Here is a 13,061-nt window from a genome sequence, read left to right as displayed (position 1 = left end):
TGAAATGTTTGCCCGCATTGCATTTATTTTATACTGACATGTTGCCCGCATTGCGTTTCTTTTCTGGTAAAATGTTTGCCCGCATTGCGTTTCTTTTCTGGTGAAATGTTTGCCTGCATTGCATTTATTTTATACTGACATGTTGCCCGCATTGCGGTTATTTTGTGCTGACATGTTGCCCGCATTGCGGTTATTTTGTGCTGACATGTTGCCCGCATTGCGGTTATTTTGTGCTGACATGTTGCCCGCATTGCGTTGATTTTATACTGACATGTTTGCCCGCATTGCGTTGATTTTATACTGACATGTTGCCCGCATTGCGGTTATTTTGTGCTGACATGTTGCCTATTGCGTTTATTTTCTGGTGTCCGGAGTAACCGTTACTGCATTTATTATTTAATGGCCATAGATGGCTGTGTTTGCTGCTTTGTGGTTACGGTATACTATTAGCATCACACAGTTTCTGCACACCCATGATACAAAGTCTCGTTTGTCCACATCATGGCGTAAGCACTGCTTTCTTATGCCTCGCTGTTACATCATTACGTTAGCTCCGCCCATACAATGGCATGGCCACACCCATTTTTCGCCGCCCCCTCCCCGGTCTTCGTCACTGCGCACTCCTCCCACTTTTCGCCGCAGCGCGCTATGCTCACATTGATGTGCCATTCTGGATGAGCTGCACTACCTGAGCCACTTGTGTGGGTTGCAGACTCCATCTCTTGCTACCGCCAGAGTGAAAGCACCGCCAGCATTCAGAAGTGACCAAAACATCAGCCAGAAAGCCTAGGAGCTGAGCAGCGATCTGTGGTCACCACCTGCAGAACATCTCCCGTATTGCGGATGTCTTGCTAATTGCCTATAATCTCCACCTGGTGTCTATTCCATTTGCACAACAGCATGTGGCATTGATTGTCAATCAGTGTTGCTGCCTCAGTGGATGGTTTTATTTCACAGAAGTGTGATTGACTTGGAGTTACGTTGTGTTGCTTAACCTGCCTGGCGTTCTATTAAGATCGCCAGGGAGGCTGCGGGAGGGTTTTTTTTTAATAAAAAAAAAAATATTTCATGCAGCCAACTTAAAGTTGGCTGCATGAAAGCCCACTAGAGGGCGCTCCGGAGGCGTTCTTCCGATCGCCTCCGGCGCCCAGAATAAACAAGGAAGGCCGCAATGAGCGGCCTTCCTTGTTTTGCTTACATTGTCGCCATAGCGATGAGCGGAGTGACGTCATCGACGTCAGCCGACGTCCTGACGTCAGCCGCCTCCAAACCAGCCCTTAGCGCTGGCCGGAACTTTTTGTTCCGGCTACGCTGGGCTCAGGCGGCTGGGGGGACCCTCTTTCGCCGCTGCTCGCGGCGGATTCCCGCAGAGCGGCGGCGATCAGGCAGCACACGCGGCTGGCAAAGTGCCGGCTGCGTGTGCTGCTTTTTATTTGAAGAAAATCGGCCCAGCAGGGCCTGAGCGGCAGCCTCCGGCGGTACTGGACGAGCTGAGCTCGTCCAGACCGCCCAGCAGGTTAAAGGATACCCCAACTGAAATGTATTATTATTATTATTTATTGTATTTATATAGCGCCAACATATTACGCAGCGCTGCACAATAGATAAAAGGGGTAACATACAAGGTAGGACATACAGGAAACTCACAACAAAACAAGATCATGCAAATGATTTGATAATACAGTGTCATAGGTCAGAATAGAGACTGTTCTAGTCCACAAGAGGGTGATTGTCAGTAAGATTGCATAATCAAGCTGGAAACACTAAGGGAGAGGGCCCTGCCAGAGGCTTACAATCTAAAGGGTGGGGGTGGAGACAATAGGTGCATCTGTTGAGAGGGTGTCTAACAGAACATATTATGGTGCTGGTGTAGGGGGGTATGTGAGCATGAAAGGGTGAGTCTTGAGAGCTTGTGTGAAGGTATTAAAGGTGGGGGCGAGTCCGGTGGCTGGAGGGAGCGAGTTCCAGAGAGCAGCTTATTGCGGGTGGATCTGGCATTCCAGAGGCCACAGGAAACATGGAGCGAATGCCTAGGGGTAGGGTGGATCGGAATAAGGTTATGCCAAGGGGGTGTGTGGGTAGAGTTTGGGGGGGGGGAGGGATGTGCATGGGGGTTGAGGGCCAAAAGGGAGTCTAAGGACATAAGGGGAGAGGGTGCGGGGAAACAGAAGGGGGACAAGGTGTAGAAGGAGGTGGAGGTAGAGCATGTGGTGATGGGGGAGAGCGAGATGGGGAGAGAGATGGCTAGGAAATGGTGGAGGGGTAAGGGAGTGAACAGGAGGGAACATTTGTACTGATGGGATAAGGTAGGATGGGATGTGGAGAGTGGAAGCATAGACGGGGGACAGCAGTTAGACCAAAATGAGGTAAATGCAGGGCCAGGCCGAGGCATAGGCTGGAGAGGCTCCAGCCTCAGGGCGCAGTGTAGGAGGGGGCGCAGAATTCATTCAGCTGTCATTCCTAATTGTGTTTGAAGCAGAAATAAATAAGAAAAGGGGATACATAGCAGTGACTGCAAGCCAGATAACTAGATATTAAGGTGTTGGGGAGGTTGTGGGCCATGTGGCGCCTCTTAGTCTAATAGCAATCAGTGTGTGACGGCTGGGGAGGGAGGGATGGAGGGGCGCACTTTGGTGTCTCAGCCTTGGGTGCTGGAGGACCTTGTCCCTGCTCTGGGTAAATGTCACCAATGATGTGGCTGAAGGGGTTCAGCAAAGTTGCATCAGTAATCAATCTGGTAAGGAGCAGTCCACAGGAGATCAGCAGTGAAGTTGGCAGAACATCAATGATGGCAAAAAATAAATAAAATAAAATCCAGCTGTGTGTGATTGGTAGATGGGGTGTCTGGATGGTAATGAAGTAGCTTGTCTGGAGGTCGGCGATGGATCAGTTGGTGGGGAGTTCAGCAGTGGAGCAGCCAGTGAAGATCAGCAGTAGTGTGGTTGGTGAGGCACGGTGAAACCATCAGTCGTTTGGTAAGCGGGAGAGCAGTGCTTAAATTTAGCTAGCTGTATGTTTAGGTGGTGAATGTTCAATATGGTCTTTCAATGCAGGGTGTAGAAAATCAGCACTTCAGAATTTTGTGCTAGTTCACTTCTGTTCCCTTCTGGCTTAATTCTGGTATAATTCGGTTTGTCTAAAGTACCCTTTAAATTAATACCCTTAAATGTATACACTGCTGACCAAGGTCATGCTGACTATATGATCTGCTAATATATCCCTGACTAGATAGATGCTAACAAGCAGACTGATAGCAGCTGTGAACATACTAGACACTAGACACTAGCCACACAGGGGCAGGGCCAGTCTAAAGACATGCAAATTGTGGCTAATGAAATGAAATAGGCAAATGGTCACACAGGAAGAAGCCCCAATTATTAACACTTATAATTAAGCAGATTGATGCAGAATTTAGAATTTAAGCATACAGCCAGGAAAATGAAACAGTTGCATACCATAAAATGTGACATAATGAGATAGACGTGTGTATGTACAGTGCCTAGCACACAAATAACTAGGCTGTGTTCCTTCTTTTCTTTCTCTGCCTGAACGAGTTAAATATCAGGTATGTAAGTGGCTGACTCAGTCCTGAATCAGACAGGAAGTGACTACAGTGTGACCCTCACTGATAAGAAATTCCCCTTTTTATCTCTTCCTTGCTCTCAGAAGCCATTTTCTGCTAGGAAAGTGTTTTATAGTTGTAATTCCTTATCAGTGAGGGTCACACTGTAGTCACATCCTGTCTGAGTCAGGACTGATTCAGGATCTTTGAATATCATCTGTTTAACTCTTTCAGGCAGAGAAAGAAAAAAAGGAATGCAGCCTAGTTATTTGTGTGCTAGGCACTGTACATACACATGTCTATCTCATTATGTCACATTTCAGTTGGGGTATCCTTTAAGTGTTCCATTTATTTTTTGAGCAGTGTAGATATATTTATGCACAGAGGGAGATACTGCTTGCTTGGCAGTTGGAAATGCAACAAGCTTCACTGACAGGAAACTGTCATGCCCATGGCCCTGACATCACACTGTAGGAGGGGTTTCACAACAATATCAGCCACACAGAGCCCCCGATGAACTATTTAAGAAAAGGTAACGATTTTTGGGTTCTTTTCCGTTAGACGGGCGCATCCACTAGGTGGCGATAGAACTCCACCAGAGTTACATCTTTCCCTACTATCCATGGCGGCCTGGAGGGGGAATAGTAATTAACACCACCCGGTGGTTGCGATCGGCTATCGGAATAGTACCGATTTCTCATGGGAAAGGGGGTATTCGCTACTGATTGGGATGAAGCTCAGTCTTAGGTTAAAGTTCCTCTTTAAGCTTGGTAGCCTGTGTGCAAAAAGCATTCCAGAAGACGCATTCCAGCGCAACTGGAGAAGGTGACTATACAGGAGACTGGGGAGCAGTCATGATGCTTAAGCCAGGAAACGGAATGCTCGATCCTCCCCATAACCTCTTGGGTACCTGTTCTCAGATGTGTATTTCACATCAGAAAGCCTGGTATGTGTAACGTTTCTTGAAACTCTTCTACTCTGTGGCAATTAAATAGATTGTTTAGAAAGACTAATAGACAGATACAGAGCAGATTCAGGGCAAACAGAGGCAGTATAACAAAACATGCACTTCTAGAGGGAAGTTGGGGATGCCTCTTTTATTGTAATGCTGTCTCTGCATGGAGAACAGCCAAATGTAACAACTCAGCCAGCTGCTCATTAAGGGAACCTAAACCGAGAAGCATATGGGTGTTTCTGTTTAAAATAATACCAGTTGCCTGACTCTCCTGCTGATCCTCTGCCTATAATACATTTAGCCACAGCCCCTGAACAAGCATGCAGATCAGGTGCTCTGACTGAAGTGTGACTGGATTAGCTGCATACTTGTTTCAGGTGTGTGATTCAGACACTACTGCAGCCAAAGAGATCAGCAGGACTGCCAGGCAACTGGTATTGTTTAAAAGGAAACATCCATATCCCTCTCAGTTTAGGTTCCCTTTAATGTATCATCTCAGCCAGCTACGCTGCTCATTTCTATCACAGCTGTGAAAATGTTTATGAATGAGCACACAAAAGTCTAAAATACTGAATGCAGTATTTTCCTGACTAGATTTTTTTTACCACAAAGCCTTTTATGAATTGACCTTATTGTCATCTATCCCTGCATCACAGAGAGCGGATGTGGCGAATGTCCAGCATGAGTTTCAATACACTGAAGAGGCTGAATGTACCCGGGGAAGAGTGAGAAGGAAGAAACCTAACTGCCCTACCAGACTATTGTCAAAGTACCAGTGCAGGGCGGGGGTAACATCACTCAAAGGCCTCTATTCATAAAGCATTCCCGCATACGCTAATGCTCAAAACAGCTGACTTTACCAACCATTTAGCAAAGTGTCCATTCATAAAAGCTGTTTCTGCATGAAAATCTGACATTCCTGAGCAGTGCAGGAAATTACCGCCCTGGGCTCTATTCATAAAACCTTACCGCAAGTTTTCCGCTCAAAACAGCGGATTTTCCCGTCCATTTAGCAAAGTGGGCATTCATAAAAGCTGTTCCCGCATGAAAATCTACAATCCCCCAGCAGAGCGAGAAATTTCCGCCTTCTCCAGTGTTTTTCTAGATTTATCTAGAAAAAAGTAACAAAATGGCCATTCATAAAGATTAGAGGAAGCGGTATGTGGACGGGAAATACCGCTTCCTCGGATGTAGCGAGAAGCCTGCGGATTACATACAAGTGAATGGGACAGACCTCCCAGAGAGAGCAGTGCACGGAGGGACTCTGCCGGCTGAAGTGTTTCCGCATGCCTTCCGACAGCTTACCGCCAGCCTTCAGCGGGAGATCTCCGCTCTTGCATCGCAGCTGGCAAGATTTTTTTGAATGACCACCCAGAAGTGTGAAATACCGCTGCGGTATTTTACCTCCAGGAGTTTTCTCGCAACAACTTTTTTATGAATAGAGCCCCCTGTGTGGTGATTATCACAACACATGTCACTGAAGGTTCAGTAATAAAGATTAGAGCAGGCGGTATCAGGACAGAGAATGACGTCTGTTTAGAAATGGTGATAAGGATGTCTGAAAACTGCCATGTCCCAGTTGTGCGGTTGGACTTTGGACACATTGGGCTCGATTCACAAAGCGGTGCTAACCCAGTTAGAGACTTTAGGCGTGATAACCATTGCACCACTCTGGTGAAAAGCCAGTTTAAATGTGATAAGTTTAGGTGTGATAAGTTTAGGTGTGATAAGTTTAGGCATGATAAGTTTAGGTGTGATAAGTTTAGGCATGCTAAGTTTAGATAAGTTTAGATCGCTTGCAAAGTCCCGCACGCAAAGCAGCGCCATTAAACTTTATACGAAGTGCACCAGACTTTGCTAGCGTAAAACGTTTGATCAGCTGTGCACTGCGGTGCTAACCCAGTTGGCGCTTAAACTTATCATGCCTAAACTTATCATGCCTAAACTTATCACACCTAAACTTATCATGCCTAAACTTATCACACCTAAACTTATCATGCCTAAACTGAGTTTAGGCATGATAAAGGGCTTTTCACCAGTGTGCTAACTGTTAGCACCGCTTTGTGAATCAGGCTCATTGGTCTCTATTCATAAAACATTTGCGGTGAAAAAAATCTTGGAGAGAAAACACTGCATCGGTATTTTAGACTTTTGTGTGCTAATTCATATAAATGTTTACACTTGCGATAATAGGTCGGGGAATTCCTGCACTAAACTGGCACTACTGGCTGAGTTGTTACATTTGCTGGCTGAGTTGATACATTTTCTCCTGCAGAGACAGCCTTAGTATAAAGCAGGCAGCCCCAGCATCCCTTTACATGTGCATTTTTTTTAAAACTGCCTCTCCTTGCCCTGAATCTTCTCTGAATCTGTATATTAGTCTTTCTAAACAATCTATTTAATTGCCACAGCTTAGAAGAAGTTCCAGAAGTGTTACACATGCAGGCTTTCTGATGTGAAATTTATCTGAAAACAGGTACCCAAGGGGTTAAAAAACACAGCCTGGGTATTCTGGGATGCAGTTTGTTCTGCTCTCACTGCAGCTGCCTGGGAGGTCTGTCTCTCCATTAGCTTTATCCTCCTCTGCTAAACAGCCGGGTTTCTCCGCACACAGGGCTTGATTCACAAAGCGGTGCTAACTGTTAGCACGCCTGTGAAAACCCCCTTAGGACGTCTAAACCAGCTTTTCGTGCGTAAAACTTTTGTGCGCAGGGCGCTTCGCGTGAAGTGCCCATTAAAGCCTATGGGACTTAGCGCACGCATAGGACTTTGCGCGCGTAAAACTTTACGCGCAGTACTTCTGATTGAGAAAACCGGTGCTAACCTACTTAGCACCCTGGTTAGCGCGCCTAAAGGCTTTAGACGTGCTAAGTAGGTTAGCACCGCTTTGTGAATCAAGCCCACATTCCGTCCTGCTCTAATCTTTGTGAATTAACCTTCAGTGACATGTGTTGTGATAATCTCCGCACAAGGCGGCAATTTCCCCTGCACTGCTCAGGAATTGTAGCTTTTCATGCGGAAACAGCTTTTATGAATGGACACTTTGCTAAATGGTCGGCAAAAAATGCTGTTTTGAGCATTACCGTATGCGGGAATGCTTTATGAATAGAGGCCAATGTGGGCGGCACGACCGCTGTTTGGAACCTAGGCCTGATGTTAATTGACAGCCATTTTTTTTTTGGGGGGGGGGGGTTTAAGTCCCCACATCATCAATTAGAGTTCCCCTTTAAAAAATAATGATGATACATGCCTCATATACCCTAATAAACATTTTTAAGCAATTTAAAGGGAACTTCCGGTTTTGCTATCCAGATATCTAAATCTGGCCAGATAGCCCGAATAATGCATTTGGATATTCGCATGAACGTGGATATCTGAACGTTCGGATCCGGATACCGGATCCGGATACCTGGGTATGCGGATCCGGATCAATTCAGATTTTAAAAATGGGTATCCGAGCACCCCTGATGGCCTCCTTAAGATCTGTTTTTCAGAGAATTAAGATAAGAAAGTCAGAAAAGCAGATCCCTATCCTAAAAACATTTATTGCCAAAGAAACCTCCCCCTGTCCTGTCCCCAGGAAGATCATGAAGTGTCCTCTAATTAACCGGTTCAGCCCCACAGTGTTGAAAACCTCATGCATCCAAGCAACATTCACCTCCCATTCATTTGACAATAACTTTATCACTACTTATCACAATGAATTGATTTATATCTTGTTTTTTCCGCCACTAATTAGGCTTTCTTTGGATGGTACATTTTGCTAAGATTTTTTTTTTCTAAATCCATTTTAAGGAAGATTAAGAAAGAAATGAAAAAAAATCATTATTTCTCAGTTTTTGACCATTATAGTTTGAAATTAATATATGCTACAGTAATTAGCCGCAGAGATATGATAATTCCAGATATTTCATATCTCTTTCTGCTCTAATGAGAGGGGCGGACCGGGGTCAGATGGCTGAGTCTGCCCATCTCTCATTACACTCTCCACCTCCAGCAGAGAGAGGGTGAAATTTCTGGACACGCAGACTGTCAGGGCCTTCTATGCCAATTCATATCATCACGGATTTGCCAGCCCAGTTGGACCCGGGCTTTTATCTTTGGACAATTTCCCACAGAACTTTCTAATTTCTTTTTATACTTACAATTTCCAAAGGAGACGGTAATTTCATAGACTACTCAGACTGTATCGAGTTACTATTTTATCTTTTATTCCCATTATTTTACTATATCAATCTGTTCAATGCCACAAAAATGTTGTCATTTCTATGCAATCTTTTATGTATTTTATTAGAAGTAGAACTTGGCCAAAGGGGTTGGTGGTAATTGGTGCCAGGATGGGAACAAGAGGATAAGAAGTCACCCCGTTTTCACTAGCCCTCTCTCTGGGTGATGGTCCATCTGGCTACTGGTTGTACTACACTAAAATGACACTTAAAATTCAGTAGTGTTGTTCCACCCCAATATAATGACATTTATAATTCACAGCAATAAAGTACGGGGTTTTAAATGAACAATAAGTCTTTTATTCTTCTTAGGGCCTGTTCAGACTATATGCGTTCCTAGCCGTTTTCAGGGAACGCGTACTGGTACCAAAAACGCATAGAAACGGCTCGTAATGCTTTTTAATGGCCTCGTTCACATGTATGCGTATGAGACGCATACGTTTCTCATCCGCATTGCTGCACGCAGTTCTGTGCGATACGCATAGAAACGGACGCAATGAAAGTCTATGGACGTGTATCAAAAACGCGTACTATTGCGTTTTTAGCGTCCGTTTTCCTCTGCGGTTCCCATAATTCTTTTTTTCCCCTGGGTCACGTGTTTGTGCAAAACGCAATAGAAAACGCATTCAAACGCAAGAAAAACGCATGCGTTTTTTCAACTTGCGTTTCTTTGAATTTATACGCGTTCTACAAACGCAGCAAGTCTGTACTAGTTGTACTACATATTTCAGCTGCTCTAGAATGCTCACCTCAGCCATCTCATCTCAGTCTTGGTCTTGATTGAACGACTGCCATTTCTTATGCAGCTGATAGATGGACAGCTGAAATCCCTGAGTGACGAGTGTTCATTTACTCCACTAAGAATTGCATAACACTTGTGTCACACTGCTTATACTGATGCATGATGATGAATACATTTATAGAGTCACGCTATCTTTCTGCATTTATACTTTCCTTTTTTGAGGTTGAACTTAGACTGTGATTTCTGAGGGTGCGACGCTGTGAAGATGGGGATTAGAAGGAGGTTATGCTCCCCCCCCCATTACATCTATCATGCTTCTCTACTCTACATTTTATTTTATCCATTGTCACAATAATGTACCTGTAATATAGTATTTTTTAAGGGGAATAATAACAGCTGTTTGCTATTTGGGTTTGAAGTAAACTTAAATGTACCCTGAATATCTGCTGTATTGTCCACTTTGACCAGAACTGAATGGCGTCAACGTTCTGGATCCCCGCCCACCAGTCACAATGTCCACCGGCACTGACACGGCTTCTTCTGTAGTTGGGCGGGCCTTCAGAGGTAAACACATCCAATGATTTGCTGGTCAGTGGCCAGTCAGGGTCATTGGTTACAGCTGTAGGCCCATGGTTAGGGTTAGCATCATCTCACCTAAAAGCAAGAAGACCACCAACAAATGTGTCTCAGTGGGAGGCCGGCAGGACGCATAACAGATACTGCAAAGCATTCTGGGGCTGCTTCTTCTCCCCACTGCACTCTAGAGATGGGCCGAACCTCCGATTTTAGGTTCGCGAACCGGGTTCGCGAACTTTCGCGTAACGTTCGGTTCGCATTAAAGTTCGCGAACCGCAATAGACTTCAATGGGGATGCAAACTTTGAAAAAAAAAATAATTATGCTGGCCACAAAAGTGATGGAAAAGATGTTTCAAGGGGTCTAACACCTGGAGGGGGGCATGGCGGAGTGGGATACATGCCAAAAGTCCCAGGGAAAAGTCTGGATTTGACGCAAAGCAGCGTTTTAAGGGCAAAAATCACATTAAATGCTAAATGACAGGCCTAAAGTGCTTTAAAACATCTTGCATGTGTATACATCAATCAGGTAGTGTAATTAAGGTACTGCTTCACACTGACACACCAAACTCACCGTGTAACGCACCGCAAACAGCTGTTTGTGTAGTGACGGCCGTGCTGGACTGGTGCGCACCATGGCGAGAGTGCAGGTTTTGGTGGCTTTACAGCCCATATAGTCGCCTGGCTGATGTAGCTGAATGACAGAACAGTGACTGTCCAGCTGATCAAATTTGGTCTGACCACAATGAGGCAACGACCTTATTATCTTTTGTGTGCCCCCCGAGACACTCATCTAGGCGCCGGTCATTGCTTCATTGTGATACGCAAGCCCCTTCACCACGGCAAGGTAATGATCACGAAGGGGAATGGGCGCATGTACATGCCTTTTCTTTTGTTGTTGCAGCTGCCCGCAGTGCAGCCAGAAAAATTAGGCAGTCATGTACACGCACCAGATAAATTATTACAGCGGCCGCTGCTAGCAGCGGCCTAAAAAATTCAGCAATCCGCCTGGAGTCCCGGACCCTGTTGGTGGTGGCGGAGAAGGTAGTCAAGCGGCCTGCAGGCAGACATGCTGTGTGGAGGGACTGGGAGCGACTTAGTCTTCTTGGGGCAGGCCAGGCAGCCAGTCACACGGCGTGCAGGCAGAGATGCTGTGTGTGCGGGGACTTACTTAGTCTTGGGGCGGGCAGCAGCCCTCCGGGATCCATGCCTCATTTATTTTGATAAAGGTGAGGTACTTAACAGTTTTGTGACTTAGGCGACTTCTCTTCTCAGTGACAATGCCTCCAGCTGCGCTGAAGGTCCTTTCTGACAGGACGCTTGCGGCAGGGCAGGAGAGAAGTTGGATGGCAAATTGGGACAGCTCTGGCCACAGGTCAAGCCTGCGCACACAGTAGTTCAAGGGTTCCTCATCGCTGTTCACAGCAGTGTCTACATCCACACTTAAGGCCAGGTAGTCGGCTACCTGCCGTTCCAGGCGTTGGTGGAGGGTGGATCCGGAAGGGCTACGGCGAGGCGTTGGACTAAAGAACGTCCGCATGTCCGACATCACCATGAGATCGCTGGAGTGTCCTGTCTTTGACTGCGTGGACACGGGAGGAGGATTAGTGGCAGTGGTACCTTGCTGGCGTTGTGCTGTCACATCACCCTTAAAGGCATTGTAAAGCATAGTTGACAGCTGGTTCTGCATGTGCTGCATCCTTTCCACCTTCCGGTGAGTTGGTAACAGGTCCGCCACTTTGTGCCTGTACCGAGGGTCTAGTAGTGTGGCCACCCAGTACAGCTCATTCCCCTTGAGGTTTTTTATACGGGGGTCCATCAACAGGCAGGACAGCATAAAAGACGACATCTGCACAAAGTCGGATCCAGTACCCTCCATCTCCTCTTGCTCTTCCTCAGTGACGTCACGTAAGTCAACCTCCTCCCCCCAGCCGCGAACTATACCACGGGAAGGTTGAGCAGCACAAGCCCCCTGCGATGCCTGCTGCGGGTGTTCTCCTGCCGCCGTCTCCTCCTCCTCCTCCTCCCACAAAGAAACACCTTACTCATCATCCTCTGAGTCTGACTCGTCTTCTGCACACGACTTCTCTTCTTCCTCCTCCTCCCCCCTCTGTGCTGCCGCAGGTGTTGAGGAAACAGCTGGGTCTGATGAAAATTGGTCCCATGCCTGTTCCTGCCGTAACGGTTCCTGGTCACGCTCATTCACAGCTTTATCCGCCACTCTACGCACAGCACGCTCTAAGAAGTAAGCGTAGGGAATTAAGTCGCTGATGGTGCCCTCACTGCGGCTCACCAGGTTGGTCACCTCCTCAAACGGCCGCATGAGCCTGCATGCATTTTCCATCAGTGTCCAGTTGTCGGGCCAGAACATCCCCATCTTCCCAGACTGTTTCATTCTACTGTAGTTGTAGAGGTAGTGGGTGACGGCTTTCTTCTGTTCTAGCAGGCGGGAGAACATGAGCAGGGTCGAATTCCAGCGAGTCGGGCTATCGCAAATGAGGCGTCTCACCGGCATGTTGTTTTTCCGCTGAATTTCCGCAAAGCGTGGCATGGCTGTGTAAGACCGCCTCAAATGCCCACAGACCTTCCTGGCCTGCTTCAGGACATCCGCTAAGCCAGGGTACTTTGCCACAAATCTTTGAACAACTAGATTCATGACATGTGCCATGCAGGGTATGTGTGTCAGCTTCCCCATATGCAAAGCGGCAAGCAGATTGCTGCCGTTGTCGCACACCACGTTGCCTATCTCCAGGTGGTGCGGGGTCAGCCACTTATCCACCTGTTTCTTAAGAGCAGCCAGGAGAGCTGCTCCAGTGTGACTCTCCGCTTTGAGACAAGACATGTCTAAGATGGCGTGACAGCGTCGTACCTGGCATGCAGCATAGGCCCTGCGGAGCTGGGGCTGTGTAGCTGGAGAGGAGAACTGCCACTCAGCCAAGGAGGAGGAGGACAGCGAAGAGCATGTAGCAGGAGGAGAGGAGGTGGCAGGAGGCCTGCCTGCA

At 46.8% G+C, this 13,061-nt stretch overlaps 1 protein-coding gene across 1 annotated transcript in view; it reads left to right on the top strand.

Moving 5' to 3' along the window:
* The window catches only part of LOC137562459 (phospholipid scramblase 3-like), a 141,401-nt gene that overhangs the window by 18,087 nt on the left and 110,253 nt on the right, over nt 1–13,061 (top strand). The gene's annotated exons all lie outside the window — the stretch shown is intronic.

The sequence above is a fragment of the Hyperolius riggenbachi genome, chromosome 3 (assembly GCF_040937935.1).
Source record: "Hyperolius riggenbachi isolate aHypRig1 chromosome 3, aHypRig1.pri, whole genome shotgun sequence".
NCBI classification, from domain to species: domain Eukaryota; kingdom Metazoa; phylum Chordata; class Amphibia; order Anura; family Hyperoliidae; genus Hyperolius; species Hyperolius riggenbachi.
The sequence above is the reverse complement of the archived record's forward strand: the minus strand, read 5'-3'. Positions and strand labels throughout refer to the sequence as shown.